The sequence below is a fragment of the Harpegnathos saltator genome, unplaced genomic scaffold, assembly GCF_003227715.2.
Source record: "Harpegnathos saltator strain DR-91 unplaced genomic scaffold, Hsal_v8.6 scaffold25, whole genome shotgun sequence".
Taxonomy (NCBI): Eukaryota; Metazoa; Arthropoda; class Insecta; order Hymenoptera; family Formicidae; genus Harpegnathos; species Harpegnathos saltator.
The window spans coordinates 1,178,250-1,201,709 of record NW_020230039.1 but is presented as its reverse complement, the minus strand read 5'-3'; the positions used below and the strand labels follow the sequence as shown (position 1 = coordinate 1,201,709).

The following is a 23,460-nucleotide window of genomic DNA, read 5'->3' as shown; positions in this document are numbered from 1 at the left end:
CAATAATGGATCAATTACTGTGTTGGCTACAAATTACTCCGAACTATTTCTTACGCCTGTTGCAGCCGCGGCGGTTTTGACATTTATCATTATGTACGGAACGTTACATCGCGCGAGTGTAGCGTGCTAAAGTGGGCTTCGCGAAGTAGTTTGGACCGCAAATTCTGGATATTCCAAGCGGATAAATTACAGCTTAAATTACATAATGGAGCCAGATCGTCCGTAATCCGTGAGGAGTCAGAAAGTAGTATCCAATATCAAAGTGTTCGTTGATCTTAAATGACAGCCGCGCAATCTCCGCTGGTCTTCTCCGCTGATCTTCTCCGATTCTCGCAATGGTTTCAAGCGTTTTGCCACTAAGTACGAAACTAATAAGACAGTCTGCGTCTTCGATCGATTCATTACACGCAGCTGAATTCACCGACTTCTTCCTCCCCTCCTTTCCTCCTACTCCACACTCTCATGCATCTCCTTCATTCTTCACAGTCGGACGTATCGCTATCGGCTGGAAAAAAGTCAAAATTGCGAAGCAGCGACGATATCAACGGTTATAACGGCGTTGTCATGTTCGGGATCCTAAATTAACTCAACCCTCGCCACGTGGCGGGAGATAAACGTTGGGTATTCTTCTTGCATGGACCGAGCGGAAATTCCGCTTCCCCCTTGGCGCGTGCTTAAGGATTAGCCACACCTCTTAACACTCGGGTAACTTTCCCCTGCTGTAGTACTCCACGGCGCGAGCCGTCACTCCACACCATTGATTCTCGTTTCGTTCTCTCTCGATTTTCGTGGCGCGCGTGAACGCAAACGCATCACGAGCGAACGAGCGACCGACCGACCGACCGAACGACCAACGGACCGTTCGTCCTACCTTTCCTCAAATCTCGTGTAAGCACGGGGCGCGTGGGAGACACACGCGCGCGCTGCTGCTGCTGCTGCTGCTGCACGCTGCGTCGGAGATATGCGAGCCGCGCTACTCGACAAGACAAACGTTTTTATTACGAAAAATCAGGAGGCGAGACGAAATCTAGGACCGCGCGCGTGCGCCGCTGTCACGGATCGCCGTCACGACCGATTTCTCTCTCTCCCTCTCTCTCTCTCTCTCTCTCTCTCTCTCTCTCTCTTTCTCTCTCTCTCTCTCTCTCTCTCTCTCTCTCCCTCTCCCTCCCTCCCTCCCTCCCCCCCTCTCTCTCTCTCTCTCTCTATCTTTCGCTCTGTCGGTGCCGCGGAAATCCCTCGTTGCGTAGAGAAGGAAAGAGCGCGGGGAACCCCCGTTCACCCCCGTTGCGCGTTCCCAACCGTGCACCAGCGTACAACGACCAGCCAACCAATCCCCACTATCTCTCCCTACACATCCTGCCGTCAGCGCCACTCGTGGCGAGAATCTCACGCTCGGTTCTCTCCGTCACTCCTCGTGCTTCCCCTCTCTAGCCCCTGCCTACTTCTCGTCCGGCCCTTGTGAGGGGGTGGATGGGGTGTTGTCGGAAGGGTGGAGGTGTCAGGCGCCAGTCGTTGCGCGGACGTTGAGCTTGGATTTTATGTCGCCCTTTGCAAGAGTCTCTCTTCGATCGTTCTTCTGGCTGTCTCTCTTTCTCGCGTTCCGTTGATCGAGATCGAGAGACTCCTCCGGTACACGTGAATCTGTTCTTTCATTTTCCTCGTTTACTCGTCATTCTGTGATCTTCGAAGACGTGCATGCGGACGTACGGAGTCGCAAAAGGTGCTTGTTCTCGCGTGTGCTCGACAACAGAAACTTGCGTGCTCCGCGAAACCGGCTGAGTGCGTGGAAGGATGTAAGCTCATGTGTCCTTGCGATCTCGAGGGATACTGGAAGATGCTGTGCTCTCCTTGAGGATGCCCGCGGTCATGGCGAACGGAGTCTCGTGACGGAGGTTTGTGGGAGGTAAGACGGCGATCCGAAGCAACTTGCGATCTCGATTAACCGCGTGTTTCGTACTGCGGCGGAGAACGCGCGGGGATCTCGATATCGACTCTCTCCCGTTGTTTGCGCGGAAACGGCGCCGATGATCGGGTTGTTTTGACCAACTGGCGCGGATGTGCCCATTGCGCCTTTGACTGGGAAATTGAAACGGTAACATATATTTACCCGATGGGTCGTCCGGAGAATTCGAGGTGCAAGGTGTAAACTTTATCGTCAGTTTGAAAGTCGGTGGTGCTGTGCACTTGCTTGGAGAAGTTGAATGGCTGGCGTAGTGACTGAATCGCGCGGTCGTCGTAGCCGGGCGTTTTGGGAAACGACAGCGCGAATTTCATCGCGAATTCAAGTTGAAGTTCGAAAAAAAGGCGCGGCAAATCTCATCACGGGCTTTTGTGCCTCAGGCGTAGCATGAATCGCGCAAGTTTGAGATCGGCGCGGAGCGGCAGAGCGGGCGTAGATCCAATTGCAGCTTGGGCTGGCTGAGAAAAAGAGGCGGAAACGCGAATGTGCTGTTTCATGGAAGAGTTTAAAGAGTGTCGTAAATTTAATTGTAATAGGGTAGTTAGCCGCGTAGGGCCGGCCGGGAATCGTGACGGCGCAATAATTCAGCCTAGAACTCGCTGTATCCACTTAGACATGCTCAATTTCATCCCTCTCGTGTAAAGTGCTGCGAGCACCATTATGCGGCAATCCCATAGTTTCCGTTACATCCGTAATGAATCAAGTGAGGGCCGGATGCGTCGATCCGTTTTGTTGAAACTAATGACGGTGATATACCCGACTGATAAGGCGGAAGAGTGTAAGATAGCAGAGACGCCCGTCGTCGTAATCGTTTGCTCAAGACCCTCCGTCAGTTTCGCAACGATCGCGACATTAACGGCGCAATTTGTCACGCGTCATCAGCTGAAGCAGCCAGAGAATTGATGTGTGTTTGTCTTATAATTATCAATCTTTTAATCGATCGCTCAGCACCGTCATTCGATTTGAATTCGCCGCTTTCGTGATTCGTCGTCGGCAGCAGCTCGTTGTTTCTTGCTTGTCGCCGTCGTTGTCGTCGTCGTCGTAACACAATTACCGCGCCGTTTCGGCGCCGGTAATTTCTGTTACATCACGCTTATTAATCCGCGTAAACGCTCGCCGGCTTTTTTCGTCGCCCTCGCGTTTCCTCGAGAGCGGGAGATTATGTCGGGAGGCCCCGCCGTTTACTTCGTCTCGCCAAATTCATCATTTCTCGCGCCCCGCGGAAGTCACGCAATACCATTCTGCGCTCCGCTCTCCGTTCTCGTCGCGTGCTCGCTCACTTTTTCTTCTTCTTCTTTCCTCCCGTTGTCCTGCTCTTTCTCTACCCCCTGCCCTCGATTCGCCGCTCGTTCCTTCTTTCCATCCTTCGGAAATCGTTTGCCGGGAGATCGACCGGAGCGAGCTCTTCTCTGTTGGCAACGAGAAGAAGAGCAGTCGATTAAACGAAATTAATGGCTCCGCCGCGACGCTGGTTGAGGCAATTAGAAGGGAAGAAGAGTGCGGAGAAGGGGACGAGGACGTGCTCTCGTTGATCCTGGACGGTCCGGACTCGTGCCCACTTTTTTTCACTTTTGTGGTCGAGTGCTCGCTTTTCCCTCCTTATGCCATAACGGCACCTCCGTGAAAGGACGAATATGTGCGCGGGTATCCTGGTATCCTGGGATTCGTAAAATTTAGGAGCGCTACGTACCGCGGTGCTACAGAGGGCGGAAGATATGGGTGGAGGTCGGGTGGGAAGTTATGGATAGATTTTACTGCGAGAGCCGAGATTCAAGGAACTCGCGATTTGTAGAAACTGCGATCTGCGGACGATGATGGTGTGTGGTGGTTGTGGATGTTAGATTCCCGGTGAAAGCTACAATTCGCGGAATCTAATATATGTGGAAGACACGATAGCGGCGGAGAGCAAAGTTTGTAAAGGTTCCACGGAACGCAGGATTCGAAGAAGGAATGCGCGGAACCCCTGGATACCAGCAGTTTGTACGCCGGCGATCTGACGAACTGCAGCCTCCTCCTCCGTGGAACCTTAGATTCGCGAGGGATTCTTAGATTCACGAGAGGTCCTTAGATTCGCGGGTTAGGGTTTCCCCGGTTAGAAATTCGAGGAAGGCGGGATACACGGACGGCAATTTAGGTTCCCTAGGAATTTAAGATCGGCGAAATCGAGTATCTCCCTGGTGCAGTGTGGTATACTATAGTATTTATAGTACTGTATAATATAGAGGCGTAGATGCAGAAATGCGCAACGTATAATATCAAACGACGGATGATTCACCTCGTCCCGTTGTATTCACGCGCGGACGACATTATCGGGCGGATAATCCGCCGAGGAAACTTCTCCGATTCGTAGTCACGTGGAAAACTTTCCACTTTCACGTGGGACGTGACGCGTGCCGACGAATCTTGCAGTCCGATAGCCTCCGAAAAGCGCCCATCGACTTTTGAACCGTTGAGAACTTTTGCAGCCGGGCGTAACTTTTTCGAGATCAGTTTTCATAAATCATCGAGGCACCGCGACAAAACGAGACGAGGGAGGAGGGAAGAGAGCTCGAATTTCGTCGGTATGACATTCGTTGAGCATTAACGCGTTGCAAATTAAAACTTCACGTATCCGATGTCAGCCGCAGGAATTGTGTTTTCGAGCATGGTCGAATGGTCGGGCTTTTAATGAACATTGAAATTTAATATCGAAACGTAATATCGGTCACGCCGCTGCAAGTTAAAAAAAATGCGTGTACAAACAATTTGTGAATTAATTATAAAAAGTCAATTCGAAATCAGAGGAATATTACACGTTAATATAATTTAGATCAATGTCGAGGTAGAAGGGAGAACGGGTGGAAATACGCATTATTTTCGCCATATCATCTCTTCCCTCGTCTTCAGCGAGGCGGTACTTCTTAATCGGGCTTTTAATATTAGCACATTCGATCCGACACGTTACTTATGTGATATTGTTTCGGTCGTGGACTCGAAAGTGGAGGTTGTAACCTTTAGTAACCCCGAAGCAGTCCGACTGCGAGCGGGGTTATCGACCAAGTGGCAGTCTGGTTTTTCGAGTCAGCGAAGCTCGGCTCGTGGGGTGTAGACTTTTTCCACTTAAATTTCTGCCGGATTTTGACACGCAGCTGCCTGGGTAAACAGAATTCATCGATTCCTTAGTACGCTCCGGCCATCGGCGCAGAAATGCTATCGGATTGATTTTTTGCCGCGACTTATTGAATAAAAGAGAGTCGGCGGAATTCTGTGAGAGGGCAAACGACGGGAATTTAATCACGGGGAGAAATTTGCGAACGTCTGTAGAAATCACTCGTGCCTATGTATAACGCGCGTGGGACTATCGGGGTTGTCTCTATAGAATCCGAAGTCCGCGAGAAGTCCTTTTCACCGAAATTAATCGTATCAGGTGAAAATACATCTCTAACACACTCATGCTCGGTCACATTAACATGTCACGCCGGTGTGACAGGAACGAGCAGAAACAGCGAATAATAACAGTAATATGATAACTAATCAACCGCATCCATTGATCCGAGACATCATTAGATATCGTTGTTTAAACAGGTGGTATTAATGCTGACAGACGTTGTATTATTACATCAGAAAGTGTTACAACGAGAAAAGCCGATATTCCTGGTCCATCGGCCCTTTACCTCTTACACTCGTTTCGTACTTTTACAAACTTTCTCCGTTTCGAAATCCTAAACGAGGATAACCAAAGTCGCGCGCAACTTTCGAAACAACTATTTCCTTTTATGATGCTGGATCCGGCGAGGAGTTCGTCGAAAGAGAGAGAGAGAGAGAGAGAGAGAGAGAGAGAGGGGGGAGAGAGGGACTTCGAAATCGAAATAGGGCGAGCGGATGAAAATTCATTTGTCGGTCGGTACGAACGTGTCGCAATATTTCCCGAGACACCCCGTAGAAACCGAGGAAAATACGGTGCGATGTAAATATCCGTCGTTACGCCGCGCTTCTTTCACATGTAAATTCAGCAGGACGCATATAAATTGCGTTGTTACACGCATTGCCAAGATTTCCCTTCATACGGGCGGAATCTCGTCGATGATACCGCGGCGACCCTCAAAGTCGCGGTCGTATTCCATTTTCACGCAAATTTTACTCCACGCACCTTCGCGCATTATGACAAACATAATCGCCTCTAGTTTCACCGTAGCGCGTAAACGATACTTCCGGCGTACGAGAATAACGGGAAAGCATTTCTTTCCCTTTTTTTTATGAAACTCAATGCGAGCTGATGCAACGTCCCACGGACGTTAACGTTAATGCTGCATTAACGTCAGAATTAACGGCGTCGATCTTTCATTCGGCGCGACAGTGAAAATCCGGTAACGAGAAAATATCCGGAACGCGCGCGCACAGTCGTCGTCACTGTTGTTTTGATCGCGCGCAATAATTCCGCGTCCCAGTAATAATTCTCGCTTACTCGGCCGGCCGGCCGGCCGGCCGGCCTGTCTGTCAGCTAGCGAAAGAGCTCGAGAATTGGCCGGAAAGTTGGAGGCAGGTGACGGAAACGCGGTCCACTTCCTGTATCGAACAATCGAAACGTTGCGCAACGTGCGTGACGAGCCGTTCAAAGGCGCACGCAATTTGACGCATTATGGAGCATATGTTAAAGCCGGTGCTCTGTCTCAGGTTCTAATGCGGCGACGCACTCTTTTTATACGGTACGCATGCTCGTCTATTTTTTATGTTAACTACCAATTCTTCAAAATTCAAGCGTGACGTACGTTCGCAAATTTATGAGGCCGTGAAGACGGAAAGTTGCGCACTTCTGTATCCTACGATTCTTCAGTAGACGATCTTGCGTTCTTGCTGACGCGAGGAAACGTAACTGACGACGAAGAATCATCTGCCGAAACGTCAGAGAAATAATCAGAGTTTTAACTGTTTCGGTACGGTACTGTTCGCCATGTTCTAAAATACAACTGGTATATTCTTTATTGAAATGCTATAGGTCAGTTATAGATATGGCACTGCGATTAGGAAAGTCTCGCTGAAAAATTGAGTTAATAGGCAGTGACTGTTTCTTTTACTGATGTAACTTCTAAATAAAAATAGATCCATCGCGCATCAGATGCATTAAAGACAACAATTCGATCGCCGTGCAGAATGCAAAAAGTTAGGTTTGGCACAATTTATCACGAATTTATATATCAGACGAATTTATATATTATTATATAGGGTAAGTCCAAGATAGATGGACATAATTTTTTTAATTGCAAATAACTCATCTGTATTAATGCAATAAATGGTCAACAACATATTAACACATTCAGGATAATATTTAAGGAAGAGTTTTTGTGGAAAAGAATTCATGGGACACCAATAATAACGAAATATTAAAAATATTCTGTGAGGGATAGATGGTCAGGTGTCCAGGTTAGATGGTCATATGTCAAAGGATAGTTGGGCATACGTCATCTGTAATGGTAATGAATTTTTAGGTTAAATACAATGCTTTTTCGTCGTTTAAGCTCAGTCTAATTTAAGCTCAGTCGTTTAAGCTCAGGTCTAATGTTATAACTCAAAATAAATACCATATTCGCAAGGTATTATTCCCACATGTGAAATATTTTGGAGGTTAATAGAAACATAAAACATTTATTTATAATATATTTATTTATACTATTCATAATAACAATGTTTTTGTGTATCAGGAAGGAACACCTATTCGTGATACATCCAACTCCGATTAACCGATCGGTGTTGACAAACTGGACATTTAATGTTAAGTACTAGGGAAAAATGACAATCGAATAGATATATATATATATATCTAGAAAATGTCGATCCGATGTCCATTGCTTGCTATTTCCATAGACATAGAAATATAGGGACAGAGCATAGAGTTGCGGGGGGATAACCATTGCGGGACGGTGCGACGAGGTAAACTGTGCCTAAATCTAATTGGTGGTTGTACCGTGTGTAAGTATTTGATACATACATAGATGTGTGTGAAGTTGTGTGTGAGTGAAATTATGAAAAAAAAGACACATGCATAACCTCTGCAAAATACTGTCAGTGTAAATAGTTCTTATCATTTTGTTATATTTACTATTTGCCAGTGACAGCCAAGTCGTTGCATCACACGCTCTGAATATGTGCACTATTGTAGACAATGAAACTTAGGCACAGTCACCCCCCATATTTCAGTACAACTCTCCTCGCCTATCTCACGGGCTTATGCTCTGTCCCTATATTCCTATGTCTATGGCTATTTCTCGTTAAGTAGGCTGCCCATCTAACCCTAAAAACATGGACCATCTACCTCCGTTTGGAAGACCGTTCGCGTAAAAATACGTATACCGTGTAAAACGTAGTCTCGGTGACGAATTTCGAGATTAAATATGAAAATATGAAAATACGATGTTTTTTAGTCGTTTAAGCTCAGGTTTAATGTTGTAACTTAAAATAAACTGCATTCGCAAGGTATTTTTCTGACGTGTGAAACATTTTGGAGGTTGCCGAAAACATAAAACATTTATTTACTCACAATAGCAGTGTTTCTAGGCATCAGGATGAAACACACTTACTCGTGGCACATCCAACTCAGAACCGACCGATCGCTGACGCCTAGCATATATTAACAAAATTATAGCAATTGACCATCTATCCTCTATGCCCATCTATCCCGGACTTACCTTATAACTAGGTTGTTGTACATAACGAATACATACAAGGTGTATAAAAAGTACCAGGACAGCGAAATATCTCGAAAACTAAGCATTTTAGAAGAAAATGTTTTGGAGACAAAAGTTATATACTTTCAAGGAGGACATAAAATAATTATATCATTTTGTTTACAGGTGCCACTTTCGAGATATTCACTGATCATTATTTTTTTAAATGGAAACTTCAATTTTTTGTTATATCACCTTTTTCTACCAATCAATTTGAACAACTTTTGTATGCAATATTTTTTTTGTTTAATATTTTTTGAGATATTTAAGGAAAACATTTCCAATTTTTAATTTACGATATCTATTTGTCGGGAGAAGTAAGTGGTACTAGACTTTTTTACTATATTTGGTCTTAAGAATATATCATTACAATAGCGCCCTGACTTTTGTTAACTTGATGATTTCGAAATTTCCAAAAATCGATAGGTTAACAAAAGTTAGGGCAATATTGTAACATATTCTTGAGACCAAATGGAATAAAAAAGTCTAATATCATTTTTCTTCTGATAAATAGTTAGCGAGATATCGTAAGTTAAATATTGAAAAGTTATCAAGTTTTTCTTAAATATTTCAAAAAATATTAGGTAAATAAAAATATATTTCAGACAAAAGTTGTTCAAATTAATTGGTAGAAAAAAATGATATAATAAAAAATTGGGATTTCCATTTAAGAAAAGTAATGATCAGTGAATATCTCGAAAATAGCATTATCTGTAAACAAAATGATATAGTTGTTTTATGTTCCCCTTGAAACTATACAACTTTTATCTGAAACAGTTTTTCCTAAAATGTTTAGTTTTCAAGATATTTCACCGTCCCGGTAATTTTTATACACTCTGTATAATAGAGATTTATTTTCACTGATCGGAATCAGCAAGATATAAGACGCTGCTATAAGTAAAATAGGAATGTTTTCACTGGAAATTAGTGAATACTCATTGATTATCGGTGAAATATTTTTTTCGCTGGTTCAATCAGAAATATTTTTGTTGATTCACTTTAATCCTTTGTATAGCAGCGACAAATATATATACTTATCACTTTTTCCTCTTTCAGTTTTTTACTATACTGTTTACAGTTTAATAAAAATGAGAATGATTTTACATTTTTTTGATATATTAATATTTACTTTATATGTTCCCCATAATTTTTATATCCGATTGTTCATTTTTAATTATTTATAAACAAGTAAAATTGAGAAAAAGCTTTGAAAAAAGATAGGAAAGTAGTTAAGGTTAGAGGCTGAAAATTTTACTGAATATTCTTTACATGTCAAAATATAATATTTTTTCTAGAATTTTTGCTTGCTAATTTTCTAGGCTAGATTTTCTTATAAACAAATTACTTGAATGAATTTTGTAAATTCGACATAAAACTCGTCATTATCTGACGATAACGATCTGTAAAAGCTTCATATTGTATATCTGATTTGCATTTCAGACTCTTACATTAATTTATTCTTATATGGTAGCTATGTTGAATCTACTATTTTGAATATTTGAAGTCTGATTTCACATTTGTAATCAACGACCCAAAAAATATAAAAATGCAAGATCTCACAGAACTCCGTGAGGTAGAAAAAAATGTGCCGCATAAAGAGTTAGGAGAGTGCATAGAATTACTCAGCGGCCGAGAATCGCTCAGAGAGAAAACATTTATGTACGAAATATTTTCATGTGCTACATCTTTTGGCGAATTAATTATACAGAGTTTCTATAGATTTAGATATCCAAACGCACATGTGCAGGTTAAACTCCTTAATTTAAATATAAAGATTCTGTACTATTTTGTAAATTGCCGTGATAATTATATTGTGTGTGTGTGAGGTATTAATGAAAGGAAATTGGCAAGCAATGAGATAGATAGTGAATGCGTGTGATGCAATAGAACGAGCTCTTTAGATAAAGTTTCATCTAAGATATACATATAACCTGTTCACAATCTCTTAGCAACGGTAGATGGTACATAATGTCGGCATGCAGTGTTGTAACGCTGAAGTGCATGTCTCCGCTGTTCAATATTACGCATAACCTCTAGCGTTTCCAATAGATTGTCGATAGATCTAGACATCTTGGATAAGACTTCATCTAAAGTATCCTATCGTATTATACGTAATGATTGGCCAATTTTCTTTCATTAATGTCTCAATTTTTAACGTAGTAGTTTAAAAAATGATGGAGAATTTTTCTGCTTATTACATGTCCTCTATAAATTCCTATAAATACATTTTATGCGTTTCCGCAAAATGTTATACATATATTACGTAAAAAGATATGTTCACACGAAATGACACTTGCAAGCAATACAACAGATTTGTAAAGTAGTCCGAATATGTGTTGTTTACCTTTATGAAGTTAGCCTTTCAACATTCGAAAAATTTCATCTATCTGATTCAATTACTCATCGTTCATATATATTTTTAGTTTACAAGGTATTTGAAAAAGAAAATGTTTGAGGAAGCCAACTTCACAACTTCTCAAATATTTCAAATTCTATTTCCAACATAATCGACAAATTATTGTTTACATATTTTAGAACAACCTGACTTTTCGTTTACATACTTCTAGAAAGAAAATTATTTAATAATAAAATTTCCCAGATAGGTTTTTTCGGATAAAATAAAAATTATTTTGCCAACGGAATAACGACAAAAATAGGTTCTATTATCCTTTAAGTTTCCTTTAAGCCGAATTATTTTTTTCCTAGAAGTCAGCAAATGAGAATCAGAAGCCCTATCGAATTCTATCTGCGTATAAGCGTTTGGACATTTAAGCCCAGGCATTCTTATATTGTATGATTAAAAATCGCTATTGGTAGCATTATTATATCGATAGAATTGATAGAAAATGAAAGATCATTTTTTTATAAGATATTTTTTATAAGATATAACTTTATCATTTTATTAATAACAAGGTAAAAAAATGAACGTTGAGCAGCCGTCGACTTTAGTCGACCCGCTCGTGTCGAAAAGACAGAAGATGAATTTACGACAGCATTTCGAAAATAGACAAACATTAGCGATTGATTACTCGATATCGTAATTGTGATAATTGGCGTGACAGCTCTTACAGAGCTTTCGCGAGTCTCTGCTCTTAAAATTCATTGCCTGATACTCTTGTCTCGATTGTTTTCATATCATTGCGTGGAGTTGAACGGAACGGAACGGTTGCACGTGCATAAAAGGGACCTTTAATTAGTCACGAACTTCCGGCACAATGCCACCGTTTTCAACGCGCCTCATTCATTACTGCGGGTTACTATCAAGTACATCGGTATTAATTGGCAGTTGCGAGGGGAATACCATGGTAAAGGAAAAGTCCTCTCTCTCTCTCTCTCTCTCTCTCTCTCTCTCTCTCTTTCTCTCTCTCTCCCTCTCTCTCTCTCTCCCCCTCTCCCTCCCCCTCTCCCCCTCTCTCCCCCTCTCTCTCCCCCTCTCTCTCTCTCTCTCTCTACCAACACGATTAATTCGCCAAACATCCGTCCGATAGATAAAAAGTGGTAAGACGGAAAAGAAAAAATAGATTGCCATGCTCTGTTGCATGCGTGGCAACATACGCCGCGGTCAATTTTCCGGGTGCACGTTTAAATGAAGATACAAGCTTCAAAGAGAATAGGTAGCGCGAAAGGTGCTACGCGCGCGGTGGCTATTTCGGCTCGGAGATATTCCGTACAATCGACGCGTAAAAAAAGAGGAAAGAAACACACTCTCGCGGGCGGAGCACATTGCTCATAGTTCGCAAGCAGCACTCGCGAGTTACAGCGCAGCTGCTATTGTGTCATGGTCGCTAAATGTACATTTCCCGTAATGACGCCGGATATCGCAACAATGCGATTCCTCTCGGAAGATCGCCGCACTGAGCGTTGCGCTATTTCACATCGATAGGATCTCGTTTATCTGCCCCTCCGGGATTGCCGTAGCTGTCTCAAAGGATTAGGATACGAGGGTTACCTCCTTCGTCCTCGACTACAAATATTTCGGCGGAAGATAGTGTCTGGAGTCCGCGCGCGCGCGTACGCCATTGCGGGACCGATATTCAATTTAGACGGAGAAGTCCGTGACGTTTTTCTTTTATTTACGACGTGTACAATCACGGAGAGGAAGGTAGCCCGATATTTTTCGTGAGTTTCGAGACAAAAGTTCCGTCTTATTCAACGGAGGAATTTGCCCATTGGAAAACTAATTCTTTCATTGAACAAAACGGATCTCGAGATTTAAAAAAAAGAGAAAAATAATATATTACTTTTCTGCCCACAGTCACATTTATTTTGCGACAAAAGAGATCGCGCGCGGTTTTAGGTACAGAGGAAGATTTTTACAGGAGAGCGTACCGTAGTTTAATTAAGATTGAACGCCGCAATTACCGCATCGTACAATTGCAATTCAACGCACATTACTGTATTTATGTTTCATATCCCGTAGGAGTGCAATAATTTAACTACAATTCGATGTCGCAATTACAGAATCGCGCAGTTAGGTGCATGTTATATAATGTGCCGACGCAGCACGCACGTAATTATTTAATTATGACTGTGCGTTATAAGTAATATCACCGTATGTTTATACCATAATTATTATCGCGTGATAACTATGTCATATTGTACTATATTGTACCACGGTTAGCGCAATATAACAACAGTCCAACCATTTATAAAATCGAGTCAGGTCGATTCACGGCGTTACCTTGAATCATCTTGAATCACCTTGAATCCGCAGTTCGCGTACGACGCGCAGTACGCGCGTCGAAGGATAATGTATCCCGCGATATTTCCGCCATTAGGAGCTGCCATTATCGATGCACTCTGGTGCATCAACTCCGCAGCCGAGTTGTCGCGGTGCGCCCCAGCACATAAATCAAGTGATATACTTTCTTCTCGGTACGACGATAACGGGACGGCTATAAATGTGGACTTAAACTCCTTTACGAGAATCCGAAAGATAAACTGGCAGTGTGCTCCCTCTCGCATTTGCCCCTTCTGTTCTCTTCCCCATGCTTCCTTACTATACGCTCGTCGCTCTGGCGAGAACCGCGATATTCGATATGTCCATCGCTTTTTTCTGTCGCAATTCCGCACGCTTCGTGAAATCCTAGAACGGTGGTAATGACGAATATCGGGTTACCTTTTCTTTAAAACGTTTTGATCGATCCGAAACGGAAATCATGGATTCTCTCACGGAAAAAGGGGCGTTAGGAGAGAAATCAGGGCAAAAGTAACGTATCTGTGAAGTTAGCACGACATTCTTCAAATTTTAAAAAACCATGATAGTTCTAGTAGCTTTTCATAGTTTTAGAGTTCCTGATAGAAAATAAAAAAAGTTTCGCATTTTTACTATCAAAAAATGACAAATGGAGAATTGTCGTGCTAACTTCACGAATCTAGCACACGAATCTAGCACACTTCCTCCTCTAAAGTATAAGAAATCAATAAATATCACTGCTTTTAGCAAGAGTTCCCGGTAGTTCTAATCGAGTTCCACCTCTGTATATGATTAAAATAAAAAAATTCTAATAATTACGTTATTTATATTAACAATGTATATTGTACCTAGCACGATACTCGGAGAAAAAATGTCGTGCTAATCATTTCTAGTACATTTCTCGGTATATATTTTTGATTTATTTAAAAATAATTAGCCACTGGCACTCAGCCTAAAAACGGTCACAATTATTAGAACTCATCTAGAACTATCGATATGTACCGAGAAATGTACTAGAAATGATTAGCACGACACTTTTTTTCCGAGTGTCATGTTAGGTCCGAAAATTAAAAAATTATTTAAAAATAGTGCGACTGGAACTCTGCCTAAAAACGATCATAGTTGTTAAAACTCATCTAAAACTGTCGATATATAATATATCGAAAAGTGCGCTAGAAATGATCAGCACGACACTTTTTCTCCGAATATCGTGCTGGATCCGGTAATTAAAAAATTATTTAAAAATGGTGAGCGACTGGAACTCTGCCTAAAAACGATCACAGTTGTTAGAATTCATCTAGAACTGTCGATATATACCGAGAAATGCGCTAGAAATGATCAGTACGACACTTTTTCTCTGAGTGTCGTGCTAGGTCCGAAAATTAAAAAATTATTTAAAAATAGTGAGCGACTGGAACTCTATCTTTAAATGGTCGTAGTTAGAACTCATCTAGAACTGTCGATATATACCGAGAAGTGCGCTAGAAATGATCAGCACGACACTTTTTCTCCGAGTGTCGTGCTAGGTCCGAAAATTAAAAAATTATTTAAAAATAGTGAGCGACTGGAATTCTACCTTTAAATGGTCGTAGTTAGAACTCATGTAGAACTGTCGATATATACCGAGAAGTAAGCTAGAAATGATCAGCACGACACTTTTTCTCCGAGTGTCGTGGTAGGTACAATATACGTTGTTAATGTATTAGGTGTACAAATGAATAATCCAAATTATTTTAAGCAGTTATGAAATCAATTTTAAATTAAATAGATTTTCCCGCTCTTTAGTGATTATGCAATGTTGACATATAGTTATTAAAAAGAACATAGTTTGGCGAAAGGCCTTCAAAGTATTCAGTTTAGTACAATCGAAAATGGCAACAGATAAGGTATATATCCGACACTGCATTCTTTACGAATTCCAACAAGGAAAAAATGCTGCAAGAGCGTGCGAATCGATTTGTTCCTTTCTCGGCGAAGCTGTTGTATCGTACGATGTGTGCGCATTTTGGTTTAAGCGGTTTAAAAGCGGTAATTTCAGTCTAATCGGCAAACAACGCCCTGGAGGCCCTCCGAAGTGCGATAATGATGATTTGGAACAACTGCTCGCTGAGAATTCGGCACAAACACAAAAAGAGTTTGCAGAACAGTTGGGAGTAACGCAGCAAACGATTTCCAAACGCCTACATGAGATGGAAAAGATTCAGAAATAAGGAAAATGGGTTCCGCATGAAACCAACCAGTCACTGAAACCAACAAAAATCAACGAGTGGCAGCGTGTCTTTCTCTTCTCAATAAGCAGCGTCGAAAGTCTTTCTTGTGGGAAATCGTTACGGGCAATGAGAAATGGACACTCTATGACAATCCGAAATGCAGAAAATCATGGGTAAATCCCGGCGAATCATCAAAATCGGTCGCAAAACCCAATCGCTTCGGAAAGAAGGTTCTTCTCTGCATTTGGTGGGATATTAAGGGCGTGTTCTATTATGAGTTGTTGGAACCGCGTGAAACAGTTACTGCGGACTGCTACCAACGTCAATTAATCTGCTTGAGTCAAAAATTGGAACGAAAACGCCCGTATACTGGCAAAGGAGAACGTCCAGTGAAATTGTTGCATGACAACGCCAGGCCACACATTGCTTCCAGTACGAAAGACACCATAATGAGTCTTGGCTGGGACGTCTTGCAGCACGGCCGGCGTATTCACCAGACATTGCTCCATCCGATTATCACTTGTTCCGGTCGATGCAACACGCCTTGTCCGATATGCACTTCCAATCAGTGGATGAGATCCAGAAATGGCTTGACGACTTTATCGTGTCCAAAGACGTAACATTTTTCCGAGATGGAATTCATCAGCTGCCTGAAAGATGGCTTAAAGTTATAGAAAGCAACGGCGAATATTTTGATTGAACAATTTAATTTACTTTCTTTTAAAATAAACCTTGAATGTAGCTGAAAATTTTGGATTATTCATTTGTACACCTAATTAATAACGTAATTATTGGAAGTTTTTTATTTTAATTACATACATAGGTGGAACTCGATCAGAACTACCGGGAAACTCTTGCTAAAAGCAGTGATATTTATTGATTTCTTATACTTTAGAGGAGGAAGTGTCGTACTAGATTCGTGAAGTTAGCACGACAATTTTCCATTTGCCATTTTTTGATAGTAAAAATGCGGAATTCTTTTTATTTTCCATCAGGAACTCTAGAACCATGAAAAGTTCTACTAGAACTATCATGGTTTTTTTAAAATTTAAATAATGTGCCAACTTCACAGACACGAAAGTAACGGGGTACGAATCGACTATGAAGCAAGTATAAAAAAGAGAAGGAGAGAGGGAGAGAGAGGGATTCTTTATTTTTTACCCTGAGAGCAGCATTTTACTGTTTTGTTTTATCCTGTTTCTTTTTACCTTTCAGCTGCAGACTGATTAGAGATAATTTTATTTTTTCGTGATAGAAAGAACTGTCATCGCGCGACACACTCATCCACAAACTCGACTTTATTTGAACTGTCTTTATCTTCCGTATAAAACTCAAGAAGTCACTTTGTGCACGTAGTTTAGAGCACCGTATTGTATTTTCAAACTGGTATTCATGAAATTATGGAAAGCAAATGGTGCGGATAAAGTTCAAAAAATTTTTGTGCCGCATGTTCTTCGCGGTCGCATTCGAGCTGCTATTGCGGCCGAATATTCAGCCGGAAAATTGGAATTTTCCCCGAGCAAGTGTCTCCTCGGCGTCTTTTCTGCCGTTCTGCTGAGATCCGCCATTGTTTCTCATGCGCTCACTCACTGGCCCGCTCGCTCGCTCGCTCACTCGCGCGATATTCGCTCGTTCGCAAAAGTAACAATGTTTACAAGGGAGGCTTTGAGAGCAAACTTCTTTCGTGTCCTCCGTCAAAGAGCGTATAAAGCGATCTGGCGACCCGCGCGCGACATAATATTTGCTGCCTTTTTGTTCAATGAAAATCGCTTCCATCCTTTGCTTCCCTTCCAAAAGATAAGAACATTAAATATTCCTCGTCACATGCATGCTTCTTCTTTGTCCTTCATTTACGGAATTCTTCTCCTGTCGGTATCAACATTCAGGCGTCGGATCGAATCGTTGTCGTCGTCGCTTCTTTACGCTGGGGCCAATCGCTTATTGAGTAAAAATTTAAAAGTAAAATTTAACGATCGACTTTAGATTGATACGCAACGAGTCGCTGTAGAATTGCGTTCGGTAAATGTTGCAAAGCTGTTTGAATTCGAGGTACAAAGAGTTGCTAAATTATTGTTACGTAAAATAAACGAGCCTTTCGCGAGAACGCTGCAACCGTGGCCGTGGCGTGTAGTCGGCAACCAACTAACTTCGTTCGATACTCGAATTGCGAGACAAAATTGTATTTTTTCTCTCTCGACTCACTGTGGCATGACCACCCAATTAATCACGACATGCGAATTTTCAATCGACGCTTATTTGATTTCTCACTGCGAAAACTGTCGCAATCGCGATTTCCCGTTTTTGACGCAGCGTTCCATGAAAAGTCCCGCGACTCCAATTTTCCAACGTCAAGCGATTCCAATCGAGATGAAAGTCAGCGCGAATTTAGCCCATTGTCTACTTTTCTGCAAACCTAAGTGAATACATAATGCTACAGTTGAGAGCGAAAGAGAGATACAAAGAGAGAGAGAGAGAGAGAGAGAGAGAGAGAGAGAGAGAGAGAGAGAGAGAGAGAAAGAGAGAGAGAGAGAGAAAGAGAGAGAGAGAGAAAGAGAGGAAGAAAGAGAGAGCGATTTGCTCGTCGATGATGCGAGCTTTCCGTGTCAAAGAGTAAAGCTCTCTCCGATTGTTTCAAGCAACCTTTGCAGCCTTTGCATTTCGCGCTTTCCACATTTCGGCCCAATATCTCCCATTGCTGTTACGTGAGTATTGCTTGCGAATGAAAAGAAAGATACAAGTCGAGAATAATTAAGAGTAAGAACGGCAAATTAATGACGAGATAATTTCTCGAAGGTGGCGAATTGTTTCAATGGGTGATATTTTCCGCAGGGAACGAGAAGACCTTTTACCGGTTTACGACTGCTACGTAATCTAATAATCCGTCCGATATTACGAGTGTTTCGAATACCTTCCCTCAGGAGACACAAAATAGCCGTTATCAGGCGCGCAATTACGAGCGCGAATCTCAGGGTAGTTCGCATAATGATCAGCTCTGTGCATGTTCACCCTGGAGGATGAGAACACTTCTACGTCGATACAACTTTGTGCTCGATACTGAGTACTTTCGACGAGAACGTCTGGTGAAATATCAGGTGTAGTAAAAAGAAATCCATTATTTTTGCATGAAATTGAAGGTTTTAATTACCATAGTTAGAATGATCCGATTTAGATCAAATATGCGCCGTTTTGTTCGATAACTTGTTGCCATTTTGAAGGTAATTTCATTATGCCTCTCTCATAGAAGCCCTCGTCCCTATTGGCAAAAAATTGAGACAGTCGATTTTCACAAGCCTCTCTTGAAGCGAATTTTTCACCAGCAAAATTGTTCGCCATGGACAGGAACAGATGGTAATCACTTGGTGCCAGGTCCGGACTATAAGGTGGATGCATAAGAACCTCCCAACCAAGCTCCCGGAGCTTCTGGCGAGTCACTATCGATGTGTGTGGCCTGGCGTTGTCCTGATGGAACACAATTCCTCTCCTATTGGTCAAAGCTGGCCGCTTTTGGGCGATTGCTTCCTTCAGACGGTCCAATTGTTGACAGTACAGTTCCGAGTTAAGAGTTTTGCCGTAGGGGAGCAGCTCATAGTAGATAATTCCCTGCCAATCCCACCAAACACACAGCAAAACCTTCCTGGCCGTCAATCCTGGCTTGGCCACCGTTTCCGTCGGCTCACCGCGATTCAACCACGACCGTTTTCGCTTGACGTTGTCGTAAGTGATCCACTTTTCATCACCAGTGACCAACCGCTTCAGAAGTGGGTCGATTTTGTTGCGACTCAGCAACGATTCGCAGATGGAAATTCGGTCCATGAGGTTTTTTTTCGTTAACTCGTGTGGCATCCATACATCGAACTTCTTTTTGTATCCAGCCTTATTCAAATGGTTCCAAACGGTTTTTTGGGCAATCTTTAGCTCTTGGGCAATCGAAACAGTGCTTACATGACGGTCGGACTCGACAATGTCCATGATTTTATCGATATTTTCGACAATTGGCCTTCCAGTGCGTGGTGCATCTTTGACATCGAAATTACCGGAACGGAATCGACGAAACCAAAATTGCGCGTGATTGGCTGTTACAGTATCAGGACCATAAACACTATTCACATTTTCAGCCGCCTAGCTTGCGTTTTCGCCTTTATCGAAGAAAAACTGTAAAATATAGCGTATTTTCTCTTTGCTAGTGTCCATCTTTGACGCGCGCTCAAACAAAACTGAGTCAACTAATCACAAAACTGTCAGAAAAGTTTGTTTAGTACGAAATCTCATCTTTCTAACGCCATCTAGTGGAACCTGATCGGACTTATACAACGCGAGATACAGATAACTAAAGCCATCTATTGGAAAAATAATGAATTTCTTTTTACTACACCTGATATAACCAAGTATCGACGTAAGTTCGAGTTGTTTAGAAAAATGATCAGCGTTGTTCAAATTGTGAGAATGATACGTGCGACCGCGATACTTAGGGCGGGTTTATCAATGCTCAGCCAAGTTGAATTTGACTAATAGCTAAGTGTTAATGCGGGAAGCACACACTTTTGCATAAAGGCATAATGCATAAGGAAATTAACCAATCAGAGTCTTTCATTTCAAGCGGCAATAGAAATGAGGATTCTGATTGGTTCATTTCTTTATGTGTTGTTTATTATGCCTTTATGTAAGAGTGTGTGCTTCCCGTTTAACTCTGTAAGTTATGTATTTGTTAATGCAGGATAACTAACAGTTGCACATGAACTGTTCGTCATAGTGTTTGTTAAAGAAACTGGCAGAATTTTTGTCTGCTAAACATAACTAACAGATGGAACATAACTGCAGATTTTGACGGTCTGCATATGGCGAACCGTAATATATAATATAACCTACATATATAATATAACCTACATATAATATACATAATATAACCTCACTTTTGTGTTGATACAGCTCTTTAAACAACGCGAGCATATAGTGTATTTAATAATTAATTATTCGTGATATGAATTTAAATGATTTCACTGATGATGATGAGGAAATCATTGACTTCTTGGAATGGGAGAGACCATATATCGTAAGAGATAGAATTAATCATTTCGACAGATGAGACGAGTTGAATTTTTTTCGGAGATTTCGTTTACAAAAGCATACTATTTTGATCATTCTAGAGCAAACGGAAGACATCATTGAGAGTCCTACGATATTTAGACATCGTATAATCTGCCTGTTATGGAGCTGTTGAATAAATGTTCTATTTTTCCCATGTTTCCTCTTTTTTCTCCATATGCAACCACTTTTGCATTTGATTATATTTTTGTGTCCGTTGCATAATTTTAATAATAATTGCTTATCGCTAGCAGTAAAATTTGGACCTTTTTTATCTTTCTTTGTATCCATTGTAGCACATTATACTGGCGCAAAATCTTTGCTATTTAATTTTTGGGTTATGTACTATATGTCGTTCAAGTTAGAGAAATGTAAAATAATGAAAGATACACACAGCGTCTGATATTCAGGAGAATAGCTTTTTAATAAAGAATTGCATTCTCTATAAAAAAGTTACTCTCCTATTGGTTATCGTATGACATATGTCGTACCACAGGACCAGTGTGAACCCTCCATAACCATAATTAAAAACGCATAATTATTTTAATAATATTGATAACTCACATCGAAACAAAAGCAACTGACTACTTAACTAATAATCAAAAATACAATGGATAAACATATAAATGGGCGACTAGAACAATGACTCTTAGCTATCTCTTAATTTTCAGTTAGGGTAAGTCTAGGATAGATGGACATAGGAGATAAATGATTAATTGCTATAATTTTGTTAATATCAGCTAGGAGTCAGCGCTGATCGGCCAGTTGTGTATTGGATGTATTATTGGATGAGTAAGTATGTCTCTTTTTGATGCACAAAAACACTGTTATTGTGAGTAAATAAATGTTTTATGTTTTTATCAACTTTCAAAATGTTTCACATGTCGAAAAAATATCTCGCGAATATAGTTTATTTGGAGTTATAACATTAGACCTGGGATTAAACGATTAAAAAACATCGTATTTAATCTCAAAATTTCGTTTTCTCTCTTTAATGAACAATATTTTCCCATAGGGCCTTTTTCTGTATTGCCACTTTTCAACCTTCTCTCCAATATTATCTTTGGTTTCTATAAGAAACTTGTGGAAATATTTTATTTTATTAATAATTAATAAAAGGATTAATAAAATGATTAATTATTAATAAAAGGATGTAAAATACTAAAAAAATATGTAAGGATAAACAAATTTCTACATTATTATAGACATGCCAAATTATCCTTTTATACAGGGTGCACGATTTATCTGAAGACATTGAAATATCTCGAGAACTATGCATTGGATAAAAAAAAGTGGTTAATGAAAGTTGTTAGTCTCGAAGGGGGACATCCAATGATACCAAACTCGACCTCCCACCCCACCCCCTGGGGGTGGGGGTTGGAGGCAACTTTGAAATCTTAAATGGAAACCCCCATTTTTTATTGCAGATACAGATTCTACGCCACAAAGTACGTAAATTTTGTCCGAAACTTTTTTTTCGATTCGTGATAGATGGCGCTGTAATCGCAAAAAATTATATTTTCCGCAATTCTCCAGAAATGATCATTGGATTGGGAAATAAAAAATACCTGTTCAATATTTTTAAAGAACATAATAAAAGTTATTCCCCCTCCCCATCCTCTCGGGGTAGGGTGGGTGGTAACGTTCAAATCTGCATGACGGTTGCCCAGCGCATAACTCAATAGCAGCACGGGAAGTATTAGACCGTGATTACAATGGTCGGTGGATTGGCAGAGGTGGCCCGATTAATTGGCCTACTAGATCGCCTGATTTGACATCGCCGGATTTCTTTCTGTGGGGTTACCTAAAAGATAAGGTTTATCAACAAGTGCCAACAACTCGTGAAAACATGGTAGAACGCATAAGAAACGCTTGCGCTGAAACTCCCGCAGATATGCTTCTATCCTGTGTACAGTCATTTGAAAAAAGGATTAATAAGTGTATTGAAGTTGAAGGTAAAAATTTCGAACACTTACTCTAATTAATTGAACAGTGAGAGGCAAGGGGACTCACATTAAAGAAGCACCCCGATCTGTGAGAGGCAAGGGGACTCACATTAAAAAAGCACCCGAAGGGAACATAAAACTACTACGTCCTCGTCGTTGTTCCTGTGTAACGCTAAAAGTAGTTTCTCGAAAAAATTCAACGCTATCTATCACGAATGAAAAAAATTGTTTCAATAAAAATTTCACGTACAATCTAATTCCGCAATGAAAAATGTGGGTCCCCATTTGAGATTTGAACGTTATCACCCACCCTACCCCGAGAGGATGGGGGAGGAATAACTTTTATTATGTTCCTTAAAAATATTGAACAGGTATTTTTTATTTCTCAATCCAATGATCATTTCTGGAGAATTGCGGAAAATATAATTTTTTGCGATTACAGCGCCATCTATCACGAATCGAAAAAAAAGTTTCGGACAAAATTTACGTACTTTGTGGCGTAGAATCTGTATCTGCAATAAAAAATGGGGGTTTCCATTTAAGATTTCAAAGTTGCCCCCAACCCCCACCCCCAGGGGTTGGGGTGGGAGGTCGAGTTTGGTATCATTGGATGTCCGCCTTTGAGACTAATAACTTTCATTAACCACTTTTTTTTATCCAATGCATAGTTCTCGAGATATTTCAATGTCTTCAGATAAATCGTGCACCCTGTATATGAACATCTAACTCGGACACATCTGATTATCTATTCCTCACATGATATTTTTAATATTTATTATTGGCGTCCCATGAATTTTTTTTCACCAAAATTCTTCTGTGCCTTAAATATTATCCTCTACCGAGTGTGTTGCTGATTATTTATTGC

The 23,460-nt window shown here is 41.1% G+C and overlaps 1 protein-coding gene across 1 annotated transcript in view; it reads left to right on the top strand.

Annotated features, from left to right (window-relative positions):
* The first annotated feature begins 1,519 nt into the window (after positions 1 to 1,519).
* Positions 1,520 to 23,460, top strand: part of LOC105186174 (leucine-rich repeat-containing protein 24) — a 318,562-nt gene continuing 296,621 nt past the window's right edge. The window contains exon 1 of the mRNA XM_011146217.2: positions 1,520 to 1,903. The gene's annotated coding sequence lies outside the window, so the exon portion shown is untranslated. The remainder of the gene's footprint in view (positions 1,904 to 23,460) is intronic.